Here is a 16,973-nt window from a genome sequence, read left to right as displayed (position 1 = left end):
GATGAAATAAACCCTTTTCTCTACAAGTCATGGTCATGGTGTTTTTTCACAGTGATAGAAACCCTGAAACAATAGTGGACAAGGAAGATGAAAAAGCAAAAGAAGAACCTGGAGGAATGCCATGAGTCAAATAACTAAGTGACTTACTTATAAAATGAGATGGAAGAATAACCGATAAGAACAAAAATCAAAACAACCAAGTGCAATACACACATCATATTTGCATCTTTCAGTTAACAACCAATTTGGAAAGTGTGGGGAAAATCAGAGTAATTTAAAATATTTACATTTGTAATAGTAAAATATATGTTAAAATATGTGCTAAATTTTTATTATTTATTTATCTATTGATGGACAACTATGTTGATTCCTATTCCTTGCTAGACTGAAAAAAAGCAGGTACTCCACTCAAAAAAAAAAAAAAAAACCATAATCAACACATGTACAGAAAAATTGATGGAAATAAAATACATAATATTAAGTGAGGTCACACAATCTCAGAATGAAAAAATTCATATTGTTTCTCTTACATATAGAACCTATCCAACAATTTACATAGGTGCATATAAAACTATGAGTGACTATAGTATGTACAAAGGAGGGTAAATATTAGGTGATGAGGAAAGACTGAATACAAGTAATAAAGATGAGTTATAAAAGGAGATATAAAACTATTTTTCTAGTTCTAACTCAGTAGTGGACTTTTCATTTTGGGTGGCACACAAGTACATAAAAGTATATCCAATAGTAAAAGTATAAAATCTAATATGAATCTCCACAGCCTCATAATGGCTATTCTAACTGCATAGAAGTTCAATGAGATTTATTGTAGGTAGTGTGGCTGGAAAACGCTGAGGGTTACTCACACCAGGCTGTGGGTAAAGTAGCTGGGAATCACTCTGAGGGTTCCTCCGGAGGGAAGTTAGTCATGGCTGCTGTGGCTCCACAGTTCCTCATGGACACGGTCCCAATGACACCAGAAAGTCCATGGGTTTTTACCAGCTTTAATGTCATGGCGGTTGGTGGATGGACCTGGATGCAACCCTCCAAAACCCAGGGCAGACCTGAGTTAAATAGGAAGGGAGAGAGGGGGGAGGGGCTGGGGAGGAATGCTTAATTGGCTCCACCCTCTGGCCTTCAGGTACCTCATTAGTATGTAAATCTCTCTAGGGCCTGAGGCCTGTTTCTTGTGACTGTTGGCCATAGACCTCTCTGTAGGAGTGGTTGTTGGAGGGCTGAAGCTAAATGAAAAGAACCAGGGCCTGGGAGCAGAGCTGAACTCCTGCTGTCCAATAAGGTTCCAGGGTTCCAAGCTCATGCTCGACCAAGCACCCAGCTGCTTCTCACAGCCCACCACCCACAATTTATAGACTTTGAAATTGATTAATTTTAAATATGATGTTAATTTGTAAGAATTTTATAGTAAAGTTTATTTCAGAAGTTATGCTGAATATGTTAAAAATAGTTTATGTGGCTTTAGAAGTATACAACAGTATTTAAACTATGCATGAGGTTTTCTTCTTCAAAATGTTGTGAGTAAAATATCGTGGGGATATAAAAGAAAGCAAGAATGGATGTGGTTTGATAGTGAGATAAAGAGACAGGTTCATAGGTGACAGATACATGAAGATGCATCTATTGTGTTCTTTCCTTAAATGCAGAGAGAGAGGGAGGAGAAGAGAGAGGGAAAGGTGGAGGAGATGGGAAGGGAGGGAGGAAAGGAGGGAGGGAGAGACAGAGAGAGAGAGAGAGAGAGAGAGAGAGAGAGAGAGAGAAAGAACACATCTGTTAGTATTATGTGCTCATTAAGTCCAAAAAGTCAAATTATCAAACTGGTGAAAATTGTGCTTGGAAAAGAGGCATTTCCCCCAAATAGTGAGCATCACGTGTAGATACTGCAGATCAGAAACACCATGTGCTTCTCATGTGGAGGGAAAGGACATGGGAGGCAGGTCAGGAAAGAATCTGGATATACAAGGCTTATATTCTGATTAGCCACTGAATTAAATATATACTAGGTTGTGTATTGGTAAGATACCACATAGAAGAAATTTCTTTACCCAGCAGATAAGCCTGTGTGTGTGTGTGTGTGTGTGTACACACACACACATATATACACACACACACACATATATGTGTGTGTTGGTGTGTGTGTTGATGTGTGTACACATGTATACATGTGTGTGCATGTGTACATGTGCACAAACATATATATAATTTATGTATATAATTTTAGATTTTTTAGAATCTATAAAAATGTTGAAATGGTGCATTTTTATAATTCAACAAATACAAATGTATTATATCAAATGAGTACTCAAAATAAAACTTTGAGATATTTTACTGTTTCATCTTCTAAACTTTTACAATCCAATGCAAGTTTTATCTTTGTAGTATGTTTCAATACATACCCCTTAAAGTGCTCAACAGCCAATATGGTTTGTCACTATCTTATTTCAAGTATAACTTTAGACTCAAATTCTTTATATTTAATGTTTTCCTATGTCTACCTGTTATTCTCTTCCTCTTGGTCACCAACTCTATCCCATGACTTCACTTATGGGGATTCTCCAACCTCTGTGGTTTCTAAACCCCAAAGCCCTTTTTAATAAACTGGTAACTAAAGTCTTAGTGTTTAATTTAATTGCAAATTCAGTGCTCTAAACCAAGATCATTTTCTGCCTCCTTTACATCTGTATCTCACTAGAAATACTTCATTCTCCCTCCCCCTATTCCTAATCAGTTAGTCTTAAAAACTGTCTCAACCTTTCAACAACTTCTACAGTCCAAATGGATCATAACTCCTGATTAACATTACTAAAATTATTCCTCCCTCACCCTGCAGCATGATTCCATTCTAATCCAGCCTTCATTATCTCCTGGGCATGTCTTCATAACCTTTTAAGAACTGAAGAAAGTCATCTGCATAAGAAAACATCTGAGTTTTTAATCCAGTATTTTCTTGTGCTCCACAGAGTAAAATTCAAGGACAAATATCTGACAAAATTCTTAAGTATCACACAGTTCCTTTATATGTAAATTTTACCTTATGACTTATAGGGAATAAAAAACTAGACTGGGTAGACTAGTAACCAAAGCATAATTCTACTAGAAAAAAAAAATGGTGACTTGATATCACTACTGTTTACAAACCTAGAAACGTAACTATAAACTCACAAGCTTCTTAGAGCTAAGTCAACTATTCTTCACAGAATCCTAAGCAAAACTCTATGAGTTCTCCAGTATATAAAACCACAAGATAAGTTCAAATAAGTTCATTAGAATCGTATTACTAAATATATTAGAAAATAAAAGACATATCTGCCCAGACCCTGGAGTGGGTCCCAACAGTGAATGCAATCGTTAGGTAAACAGACCTAAATGGGCAGCTCTTGGTGAATTACTGATGTGTGGGAGCGGAAAGGCAGGATTTATACCTCGCCTGCACAGCTGGAAGTCGAGCAGGCACAAGGACTCTAATATATAACGGAAACCAGCTGCCTTATTCTGTTTCATTGAGGCTGCCAACTGAGACACATTATCTGACACTGCTATGCAGAGCCAAATCATTCATCAAGCTCTTTAAAGCTCAGCACACCACCTGTCCATGGACCAAATTCACATTTAACGAAAAAAATGAAAACTTTCCTCAGCCTATTACAAAAGTGAAGATACTTCCATTAGAGAGAATACAAGTTATGAAATCTTTTCCTGACAAAGTTTGCTATGAGGCCTGAAAGAGAGAAAAAAAAGACAAAACAAGGACAAAGAAAGTAAAGTATGTCACACAGCTTGTCTGGATGGTGGCAAATGGTACAACTGAAACAGGGTCATAAAACGTACCACCAAGTGAGAACACAATGTATTTTCCAGTAGCGTCAATTTTTAAAACACATTTAAGACCTGCAATTGCAGGCTAACTCTTCACACTTTTGTTATTAATCCCAGGTTCTTATTTGAAACATTATTTAAAGACACAATGGAGCTGAGTGAAGGACCCACTCATCTCCTATTTAGCCCACGCTATCTAAAACCTCTTTGCAGCAGCAGCAGCAGCAATGATATCTTTAAATATTCTAATTCTTTTGAACTCCTGTAACCATCAGGGAAGTCTGGGGATCGGGCTATTTTTAATTCTAGTGACAGACTATTCCATCCAGCTGAACTCAGGGGAAACAAATTAAACATTTTTTTGTGTGTGAAAGTCTGTCAAATGTGATTTAAAGGGGGAGAAAAGGGAAATCTGGGGTAATTTAGTTCACTAAAGCATCACTTATTCTTTTCTTAGAATATATCAACAAATTCCTTTATACAGAAGGTACTAAGTCCCACGAGTTCTTGTGATAGTTGGTGATGGACTGGGTGAGAACATCTCAGGAATCCTCAGATGAACTTTGAGAAAGAGCTGTGCTGGTATGCACTCACTGAATATTCCCACGTTAAATTGAAAGCAATCCTAGAGGAGGGGAAATTGAAGACAATCTGAATATGTTTTCACAAGTTCACACTCACACACTTTGCTCTGCTAAATTAATAGCTGAATTTAAATCTATCAACCTGGGTAAATGTGATAGTTGTAACACCAATGGAGTAAAAACAAAAACAGGATATGCAGTGGTGTGTGTGTGTGTGTGTGTGTGTGTGTGTGTGTGTGTGCTCCAAACCTGCATTTCTTGTCAGCAAGATAAACTTTGGGTGGAAAGATTTGATGGTGGATTGGTGTCTCCACTGCTCCAGATGGATTCCTGCCTGGCTACAGGACATGGCCTCTTCAGGTTCCATATCCCCAATGCTGTGAGTCACAATTAAGGACACCTCCATTGATTCTTGTCCGAGTTCCTTTTCCCAGGTCTCTGTCTCTCCCTGGAGATGCCCCCTACCTCCCTACCCCCTATCAATTGTAGTTTTCCACTCATTCTCTTGGCCATCTAGCCATCCCTCCTGTCCCTCCCCACATCTGATCCTACATACCCCTATTCCCCTCCCCATTTCCCTCCCTCCCAGTTTCCTCCCTCCATATGCATCTTATAACTGTTTTATGCTCCCTTCTATGTGAGATTCGGATTGAGGAAATGGCCAAATCAATAACTGGCTCAACTTGAGACCCATCCAACGGGCAAGCACCAGTCCCTGCCATGACACTACTAGCATAGCTGCCCTCTGAGAGGCTCTATTCAGCAGCTGACTCAGACAGATGCAGATACCCATAGCCTAACAATGGGGACTCTTAGGAAAGAGTTGGGGGAATGACTGAGGGCCCGAAGAGGATAGGAACTCCACAGGAAGACAAACAGAGTCAACTAACCTGGACCCTTGGGACTCTCAGAAACTGAAACACAAGCCAAAAAAACATACATGGGCTGGACCTAGGCCTCCCCACTCATATGTAGCAGATATGTAGCTTGGTTTTCATCTGGGTCCCAAACAACTGGGGACTGTGTGTCCCAAAAGTTTTTGCCTGTTTGTTGGATAGCTGAGCTGTCTTGTCTGGCCTCAGTGGGAGAGGATGCTCCTAGCTTCAAAGAGATTTGATGTGCCAGGGTAGGGGAATACCCAGGGTAACCCCACCTGCTCAGAGGTGAAAGGGAATGGGGGAAGGATTGTAGGAGAAAGTGACTGGGAAGGAACAGTGATCAGGATGTAAAGTGAATAAGTAAAAACAAAATAATAATAATAAATACTAATAGTAAATTTTAATAAGTAAATAAATAAAAATAATGTTATACCTATGTCAATATTAAAGACCCAGAACACATAGCATATTTTCAGTGCACATGTAGTGCTGCAAAATTCAAGAGAAACAGAATGACCCAGAAACCCCCCAAAGAAGACTTTCCTTAATAGGTTTAGCAAAGGCCAGATGTAATTAAAACTTCCAAGAGGCTATGAAGGGAAAAGAGGGAGAGACTGGAGACAGGAGAGAGATAGTGAGAGTGGGAACCAGGATAGGGGTTGGCTATGAATATGCCCCAAAGTTGCAAGTCTTTGTAGAGTGAACACTGAGTCCAGTTTAATAGTTAGAATTTGCCACCACCCAACAGAAGATCTCTGCACTGGAAAACTACTACCTGCAAGCAGTTAAGAAGGTCAGACTTGTAGCTGGAGAGATGTCTCAGTATTAAGAGCACTTGCTGCTCTTGCAGAAGATCTACAGTGAGGTTTTGGCACCCATGTCAGACAATTTACAATTCTCTTTAACTCCAGCTCCAGGGGATTAAACTATCTCTTCTAGCTCTCTTCTAAAGGCATCTATACACATACATGAGAGAGAGAGAGAGAGAGAGAGAGAGAGAGAGAGAGAGAGAGAGAGAGAAAGGGCGTGAGAGAGGGAGGAAAAAGCCCACACATACATACAAAATAAAATAAATCTTTTTGTTAAATCAATTGTCTTTAAAAATAAAAAATGTCAAACTCATAAAGCAGTAATCATATGACCTCATATTCTTGCAGCTGAAATGTCTAGTGCCCAGGTCCAAGAAGAAACCCTAAAAATAAGATGGGGAGGCATTTAATAAAGGCAACACAACCTTAGTCTCACATTGGCAAGGATACCTGTACACACACACAGAGAGACAGAGAGAGAGAGAGAGAGAGAGAGAGAGAGAGAGAGAGAGAGAGAGAGAGAGAGAAAGCAGTAGCTGCCTGCTTTTTCCTAGTATTTTTCATGTATCTGCTACCCAAACAGAAGGAATTAAACACTAAAGACTTACTTACTAAAGTAAGTTATTTATGATGATAGTAATCAAACACAAACAAGTTGGTGTATAGAAGTCTTTCTTGCAAGCAGCTGTGGCAGCACAGGTTAAACAATAATCCATAACTTTCATCAGTTTGGTGAAGCAAATTAACAACAACAAGAAGATAGATAAGTAAGAAATTGAAATGTGTTATGAGATATAAAATGAGTATACTTCAGGGAAACCACTGATTAGGATAGCCTTTTATTCTTTCCAGATAATGTGGGCCAGAAAAAAACATTTGCTTAATTCAGACAAACCTAGAGGAGAATGATTAGGGACAAGAAGGTAGTGCATTAAAGAATGGATCATACCATTAAAAAGGGAACACAAGGATTCAAATAAAAGTAAAACCTAAAAGATGGTGCACACCTTCCACACTCTCTTCACTAAGCATATTTCTATAGCTTATAAAGATATCCTCAAGTTTTCTGGTATGCTGCTAGAAATTTAATGTCATCTTTAATCAAAAATCTAAATGTTGACAGATGCTTTGCCTTTGGATGTGTTTAAAGTTTTACATTAAAACAACCTTATTTCATTTATCTATTTAAAAAAATGTTAAAGAGACTGGCAATTAAAGATAGCCAAAACAATGAGCAGTGGTTTGCTAGGGAACACATTTAGCTGTCGTACATTACGTTAAGGTGATGAGAAACCCATAGGAAAGGGGTAAGTTTGAGTTATATATAAGTCCTAGCAAAGAGTCTCTCCTAAATTGGAGAAAATCTCAGCCACGTTGGTCAATCTATTTCACAAATATTATAGACAGAATATTTATGTTCCTCACTAAAATATATGTGTCCAAGTAGCATTTATGTCAGTACTTTGGACTTCAACTTTTATCTGTTATAACTGTGGGATGTAAACTCTTCTATTCACTATCCAACCAGACTATAGTACTTTGTGTAGGAGCCTGAGGACACTGAGACAACACCAAAGAATGTATCACATGGAGGAAAAAATCAAATGCCACTTGTGTTTATTATTGTCTTCCTGGGAAGAAGCACTAGACAATCAAATAGATCCTGATGAAGGGACACTCTCAGAAGAATATAACATGCTTTGCCATGATGGTGAGGTAAACATCAGTTTCCACTCCAGAGAGAAGGAGAGAGAGAGAGAGAGAGAGAGAGAGAGAGAGAGAGAGAGAGAGAGAGGCTTCAATTTTTTAACATTTGTTAATGTACTGGATCTGCAAGCTGAGATAATTCAAGCCTACTTCAGCATGGTGCTACAGTCATCAATACATTAAATGATTACCGAGAGACACTTTCCTATCTGTGAGTTGATTTCCTGACTCTTCGGGAACTACTTTTGAACACTTAATACTGATAGTGAAAACCATACGCAACAAAACACAAAGTTCTTTTCCTCCACAAGAATAACAACTCATTTAAAGTTGAGATGAGAATTATGATTGAACAACATGTCTACAGTTTTCTAAGAGCCAGAATGAATTCATTGTAAAACTTTCAATATCGCCACTCTTCTTAGGTTATTCTTCAGTAATCTTAATGGATTTCTAGCCTCAATCATCACATTAAAAAAAAAAAAGAAGAAGAAGAAAGAAAGAAACAAGTCTTTAGTTGCCTCTTAAAGTAATATAGACCCAGGCTCAATAAATAACAATTGAGATGAAAGCCATAAATGTTGGTGTTTGTAGGTACAATGAGTGAGGATAATGCATTTCTTAGAAGATTCTTGAAAGTAGCTCAAAACACTCATGCTGATACACAGTAGTGATTTATCAAAACAAACCATAGAATATGGCATTATCTACTGCTATCTCCTGCCGATATCACTAATAAAATTATATAAGTAACAGACTGACAAACAAGCTATGCAAAAGTAAGGTTATAGCTTGTCGATTATTTCAATGTTGATCTGGCATAGTTATCTGTAGCAATTAGAATCATTTTAAAAATCACATGAACTAAAGCAGCAGAGTTGAAGGTGAAGTCACTGTTCAGACCAAACTCTTGTCATAGGGATTACTAATGCATATGATGTTTCCTTGTCAAAAGATTTTGATAAGTTCATTAACAAGTAAATTATAGCTGTCAAATTCTCAGGAATATGCCATAAAATAAATTAGTTGATTATGATGAAGTTTTACCTTATAATACTCTTGCTTTTTTAAAAACTTCAACTGGAGTACATAACTGTCAAACTTAAAATGTTGATTTTCATGACTACAGTTTTTTAAATATTGAAGTGGTTTTGCCCTTATTCCTAAGCACTTATATCAACTTCCTTCCTCACATTCTATATGACTTCTTTTCAGTTGATAGCAGTGAGATAAAAACACATCATTAATAAACATGTGTGCTATTCCAATAAGATTTAACATTTTGTTAGAATTTTAATACTTATTTGCTCTATTATGTGTTCTGCAGAGCTCAAAAGTACACACACACACACACACACACACACACACACACACACACACACAATAATAGCATCACCACCACATAAAATGAGAATATAGAAAAAGGTTTTCACTCGAGAAACTGGAAAAGGATCAGAGGTTATGAAACAGAATCAGAATACAGCAGTAGTCATGTCAAAACACTGTTTCATGAGCAAAGAAACTACAAAGCAAGAACAAAGCAAGACCACCAGAACCTTTTCAGGCACACTGAATAACACCATCAGATTAAATGAAAACAAGCAAACAGTCACTGAACCAAACCTGGAAAGATATCTCTTGTTTCCCAGAATTCAAAATTTGGACATGTTGCGGTACATAGCAGGGCCTTAGGAGCAGGACATGATTTGGAAATTTTAATCTGTATAAAGTTCAAGTGGATAGCATCCTTCCAAAGGGAATATGTTTGGCAATGCAGGAAAAAACACCTTGCTACAGTGACTGAGTTACAAACAAATACACATACTGAAGATATATGTAGGTGCTATGTGTTTTATTATTTTTGGATTTGTATTTACAAAAAAAATCAAATGTATGCATACCCATTAATGATATAAATACACTGAATTTAAAATGTTTAGAAAGATACTTATTTCAACTAAGGAAGAGAACAGATTAGTGTTTTTCCAGAGTTACATTTCAGGCCATATGCTAGCTCTTCAGGCACTTATCTGCTATAAAACCCACTCTCCCAAATTAACTTACACAAAAAATGCTTTATTGAATGTGGTTTGGGGGTTTGAGAGTGTGTTTTATAATTTACAGCAAACATCTGGCTTAAAAATTCAAAACGTTTCTTAATTATAGCACATTATAAGGTACTTTGCCCCCCAAATTAATAGATTTTTTCAGCACGTGCTTGAAATTTGACTAAACTCTCCCAATATAGATTTTGTTACACACTCCTTACTGCTCAACTATTCTGGACTCCGCAGATAACTCTTTACATATGTCGTCTGTTTCATTCTTGTTTTGTCTGTGGAATGAGAATGCTGATCTTGCCATTTAGTATGACAGTAACTTAGGAACAGTGGTTTGAGTTTTAATTGCTGTTAACCTTTTTCTTCTCTTGATGCAGGTAAACCTCTGTGATATTGTCAGGCTGACATGATATCAGTATTTCTTGGTGGTTATCAATAGTCTACTTTTCTCCCTCATTACCTGTACAGAATTCAGGCAACTGACTGCATCAGTATTTAGAAAGTATGTGTTAAAATAACTGTATTTTGAAATAACTTTTTATCAATGAAAACCAGACACTTTTCCATTCTAAGCTCCATAAGTCAAAGCCAATTCTGTGTGGCAGAAACTGAAGGAAGTAAAAGAAAATGAAAAAGAAAAGAGAGTCATGGTAGTAACAGAGAATCCAGACGATGCAGGAATAAGTAACCATTTTCTGAGAAAACATTTGAGCCAGGAAATATCCCAGAAGTTACTGGTGAACCTGCTCCAATGGTCAAATTCATCTGTATCTTTTGCCCTGTTGTTTATAAGGAAAGTGAATGTGACAATGTGCATCTCTGTATTTCTTCCATCTTGTCCAGTTGTGAAGGCACACAGCTTGAACCCAGAGCCTTCTTCCACTTGCTCAGCAAGGACTGGGCCATTTAGCTACATTCCCAGCTGCCAGAGTCCTTTTTGTTATGGCTTAAATACATCTGAAGCTACACAAGAAGCTACATGAAACATTCCAGAGATCCTAGTCCCTTGCCACAGGGCCACTGCACTCCAAACTTGAGTTATACTTTCAGCTTTGAATTAATCCCTAGTGTTATCCCTAGTGTTATCCGGTCCTAGATCTTCGACCTGCACATCATTGCTTCTGTGGTGCTTCAAGATGCCTCCAAGTTATTTTAGTTCACTTTTGTTTATAATGTGTTTTTCTAAAATGGAGAAACTTAGTCTATAGTTTCTAGAAATGAAATATGTCGAATTTACCCATTTCTTACTCCATCAATGTATTAATAACCAAAAAAATTCAACTTCAGTTTTTGAGGAGAAAATAACATAAATTGAATAGAGCTTTTAGACTCTTTATATTTATATAAAAAATAAACAATAGATTTCAAAAATATAGATTAAAAAATCCCTAAGCATAACAATTTGAGAATTCCCTTAAAGATCTATACTTAAGTGTGATCCGGCTCTAAACACTTAAAAACTATTAGAGATACAGAAATTAATTCCATTTTCTGTTCTGTGGTAGACTTTAAATTTTCTATCCTGCAAAAGAGAAACAATCAGTATAAAGGATTATAATGTCCTAATCAATGCTTTCTGAGTCACTACACTTTCTTAGGGAAGTCAGAAGTAAATGACTTTAATGAATGTTATATCATTTGGATATTTGTAAGATCATTATTTCACAATTCATCTGAGAGTATGAGTGCATAACTACTTTAATACATGTATTAAAATGCATGAAGAAAACGAAATAGACTGATAAACATTTAAGAATACAATTTTCAGCACTCCTATGTTGCTATGAATTTTATTAAATTACTTATATGAATACAGAAGGTCAGTGAGGTAAATTGTTAAGTTTCTGGGCCATTTAATGTCTATGACTTCTGAATCGATCACAATCATAGAGACAGCTGTGCTTAACCCAGGAGGCTGAGCCACTCTGAAAGTGTATATTCAGTCAATTTCTTAGACCACAATCTAGTAACAGAAGAAGAGTATAATGGTTTAAATATGTACTTTTGCCAACAAATTCATGTTTGAACAGAGAGTCCTCTACTGTTAATGCTGGGGGTTTTAGTTGGGGGGGGGAGATAATAGAAGTTTTAAGAAGGAGGCATGAATGGTGAAAATAATCCAATTTTGGGAAAGGGGATATAGGCCTTGGATCATCGCACTGACCTGCAATCCAGATGAGCTTTCTGATTCATGACTACTATTGCAATATAACCTGACACAATCTCTCTACCACCATGCTTTCCCTGCTAGGATGTGTTGTAACCCCTGGCTTATAAATCATTGAAGAATATGCCTTTGCACCTCTAAGATGTTTCTATAAGGTACTCTGTCCCAGTGAAGTGAAAACTCACATAGAAAATAGGTAGTGAGAAATAGGTTCATCACAATGCCCTATCTAACCATGTGGTCCATGAACTTGTTGGACTTTGAGATCCAAAACAGGGGACAGGCTCCCCCAGAGTCACACATGCAGAGGATTCACTGCAACAACATAAGGTTTAATGATTCCGGTGCACCGGGGCGCCCTTGCATGCAGGCAAGAGAACCCCCGAACAAAAGCTGGGAGCAGTTCTTATACAAAGTTTACAAGGGCAACCACAAAGGCTGACCTTCTCAGGTCCGCTCTATAGATGACTCAGATTCGCACATTCACCTCCCATCCTGGAATGTGTCTCCATGTTCTGGGCCTTCCCCACCTGCAGGTGGGTTCTCTTCCCTGTGGTCTGAGGAATGTTAATCAGCCTCTCCCTTCCTCTTCTGAATGTTAATCCAGTGAGTGTCCTCTGACTCAAGAATAATGTACTCCTCCTGGAATGTGTCCTGGGGCAGTGAATTCTAAATTCAAATCAAGACCTGAATATCTCACATTTAGTTCTTACAAACTCTTTGTGGAAAGGATTTGGAAAACGTTGGAGAGGTGGGCTGAAGAAATTCTGGAATGCTGTAAGAAGATCTTAATACACCATTCTAGGGGAAATGAAGAATGCCAAATGATTATAGAGGTGTGGACAATGAAGGCCTGACTAAGAAGGTTCAAATACTCAATTGAGAATTGGGCTAAAAAGAATTAATGTTACATTTTAGCAAATCATGTGGTAACATTTTACTCTTCTGATTTTATATGAAGGTGAACTCAAAAGTAATGAACTGGTTTGTTTGGCAAAGGAACTTTGAGAGCAGTCATAGCATTCAGGCTATTGCATGGTTATTTCTCATTGTATCCAGTCAGGCTTACATGCAAATTCCTGGGATTTTCTAAAGCAGAAAGACGTTATAAGTTGGTTAGTTTGATGACAAAAATACAGTGGGTAAATTTAAGTTGCAGACAAGCTGCTTCAGACACAGGGATGTTAATTGTTATTGAGATTACAATTAAAGAGAATCTTTACATCCTGAACTTGAAAATTAGACATTGTTCCTTGAGGACAAGACCACACCCATGAAAAACTTCTGTTGTTTTATTTCAATAGAACAGCCTAGGAAAATGTTTTTCCCTAGTTCAGCTACACAGACACAGGGTAGACCCTACAACAACTATGGAGAAAGATCAGGTTATATTTCAAAATGGCAGCAAACTTGTCAAACCTGTCAAAGACAGACATCTCACAGTTCTGATTATTCAGACATTCAAAGTGCAAAATGAGTGAGACATGGAGCTCCTAGCTTGTAAAAAGCCAGTGGGGTCAGAAAAAATGTCTTATAGAACCTGGTTGCTAACAAGAACTCCCTGGACAGCCACTTTGTAAAGCTGTGAAGTCAACGTTGTGATATAGATCCCAAGAACATATAGGGCCAAGGAAATCCATAGGCACTGAGTGTAATTGGCACAAGAGAGATCTCAGTTGTTACAAAGGCTGATAAACTGTAGAGTTAAAGCCGTTCAAGAACATGGGCATACAAAGTATGCTTTCATGAGCCCTGGTATTGAAAATGGAGCTATAAATTTGATACTTATGCTACTGAGCTCTGGTCTTCTTTTGATCCAATCTTTCCATGTTGTGCTCATTCTCCCTCCTCTTTTGGAGTGGAAATATTTACTCTGAGCCTTTGTATTTTACAAGGATGAAATCTGAATTGTTTTTTTTTTTTTTTAATTTTACAGGGGCTTATATTTAAGATTTGATTGATTATCAAGTGGCTTGAATTTTGGAGTTTCATAAGTTATAAAATTGTGTGTGTGTGTGTGTGTGTGTGTGTGTGTGTGTGTGTGTGTGTGTGTTGAATTAGATGAATTTCACACTATGGGATAGAAGTAAGCCTTTGGGGACCAATAGTAGAACTTTAAGATTTGAATGTAAAGTATCTATCACAGGCTCCTGTGTTTCAACTCTTGGTCCTCAGCCAGTGGTGCTTGGAAAGGTTGTCAAGACTTTGAGTTAGGTAAGGCTTGGCTGGCAGAAATAAAATTATAGGAACTGGTTTTGGAATACAGCCTGATCAAGCTTCCAGCCAAAAATCCTCTACTTCTTAACTTGCCACCCTCAAATAAATAGTTACCTCATAGTTCTGCTGCCACTGCCACAATCTACTCTCAGGATCATACCTTCCCTACAATGATCAATAGCCTATGAACCATGAACCAGAACAAATCCATCTGCCCTTAAGTTGTTTCTATGACATATTCTTTTCTATCTGATAAAAAAATTAACCAATACACAGAGTATTTGATACAGGTGCTTTTCATTGTCCAGAGTATAACTGTAATTTGAGGATTCCTATTGTATCTCCAACACATAAAAGAACAAACACTCCACATATATTTATCAGTAGGTAAGACAAGATTTAGAAGATTTACTATAGAATTCAAATATAGAAATTCGAATCCCTTTGTGTTTATTAAATTATTTTGTAATGATAAAGTTCAAAATATAAAAATATAGTAGCATCTAATAGATTTTCATATAATTGATGGTACTTGTGTGAGCATATTGGCACAGAGATGAAAGGCAAAGTAAATGCTGTCTAATAAAGTCCATTTGCAGCCTAATAAAACATAACTATTTTTTCCTCAACTTCTAGCATCATGAAAAGTTTGGGGCTGCTTGTCATTTCCTTGGTACTGTAGAGTGAAAAATTATAAAGACCATTTTATGAAATATATATATAGGCTTTTTCTTTACCCTAAACCTGAGCAAGAGAATGCAGGTTCCAGAAGGCAGAACTGAATGTAAGATTTCAGGCCCTCAAGCCTCAGGGAAAAGAATTCACCTGTGGGTGGGGTAGTCCCAAAGCAGGAAGACACATTCCTAACCACAAAAAAGATGCAAGTCATCTAGATGGGGCTATGGCTGGAGCAAGTGAGAAATAGTTAACCTGAAATAGTTGGTAATGACAGGGTAGGGCACAGTGACATGATAAAACTACATTCTTGAGAAGAATGAGTGTGCAGAGTGATTTTCACATGACTCTAAATCATTTGGGGTGGGTTCCTCTGAAATGTTCCACTATTTTTATGTTATGTATCCTTGACAACCCCTCACCCCCCTTCCCACTCCCCTGGTTTGTGGTTTACCCCTTTAAAAACCCTCCTCAGACTAACTGGCGGGGTCAAACTCTGCTCTTGAGAGAGCTCGTGGTTTGACCTTGGCCAGCCAACTTCCCTAATAAAGCCTCTGCTGATTGCATCCAGGTACGGTGTCTTGGAGTTTGTGGGTGGCTGTGACTTCCTGAGACTTGAGTAAGGGTCTCCCGAGTTTGGGGGTCTTCAGTACCAGTGAAAAACAAAGATTTACAATTAAAAATTAAAATTAAGAAACACATAAAGTATATCACAAAAGTATGAGGTGTCCTTGACATTGATAGTAAATCAGAAAACACATCAAAAGACTCCCAATACCAAATAATGTGTCAATCTAGTCAGGGCTAAAATTCTTTTTGCTGAATGGAAATTATCAATGTAATTTACCAAAATGACAAAGAAATGGAATGATAGAAAACATAATTGTAGATTTCAAGTGTGCAATTTAGTTAGTAAGACTGACCTACCTAACGCTGTCTGGAAATTAGAAGCTTGAGAGTGCCAAATGCCTTAACATTCAAAACACTTTACACCTTGGGCTCCTGTTCTGTGTCATGGCAAGAGAGACTATGTTGAAGGAAAAGTCTCACGATACAGGAGAAGACAGTATGATCAAACACACACACAAACTCACACACATACGTACACACAATGTCTAAATGGTAATGATAAGAGAAGATGAATCTTGGGTAGGCAGTGCAGAGGAAGCCAAGTCACTAATATTCTGTACTATTATTTTTTCCCACATAATAAAGCGGAATAGATCTTCCCTACCCACTTCCCCTTCCCTACATTCGCTCTCCTATTCTATAGCGCACTCCCATAACTATCCAGAGATTCCCTGGGAATATGAGGAAGCTATTTCATTTCTCTGACTGATGTCAACTCAGATTGTACCCTTACCTCTAGAACAACCCATGCCAAGTAACATTATATATAATTACTCTGTTGTGTTTTCCTGAGACTCTGTAGAAAATGTATTTTTAAAAGATGTATGCCGTTACTCACAGAGGAATGGATATTTACATAGTGAGAGGCAGATATTTGAACTTCAACCCTAAGAAATAAATTACTATGATAAAAATTTTCACATATGGTAACACGTTGTTCAGCAGAAATACTGAAATGTTCCTATGTCATCAGTATACATCATTGGGTTCAACACAGAAGCTACTGGAGCTTATAGACCTCCATCTCTCTCACATTTCTGTCTTAAAAATGATGCATCTGTGTGAAATATCCTGCTAAATGCCTTAAGAGTTAGTGATAAACCCTCTTTGCTTTCTGCAGGATGCTATTTCTATCTCTAATTACTCATCCAAGAAAGAAACATCTGTTGTTGCTCATTACCATTTTCTTCTCACTTCCTTAAAGCTTTTATGTATTTTGAAAGTATCTTAGATTATGTTGTTACATTTTTAATATTTTTCGTAGAAGTGAATAAGGCTTTTTTAATATAGAGATGAGCTGTGAGATAATCCTACTAATTTCATTTCTTTTATTCCTTTCCTCTTTTGTACTTTGCCTATCATTATTTGTAATTTTACTTCATTCAATAAAATATTTTAATATAAAAATAAGCATT

The sequence above is a fragment of the Arvicanthis niloticus genome, chromosome 2, assembly GCF_011762505.2.
Source record: "Arvicanthis niloticus isolate mArvNil1 chromosome 2, mArvNil1.pat.X, whole genome shotgun sequence".
In the NCBI taxonomy this organism is placed as follows: Eukaryota; Metazoa; Chordata; class Mammalia; order Rodentia; family Muridae; genus Arvicanthis; species Arvicanthis niloticus.
Note: the sequence above shows the minus strand (reverse complement) of the source record.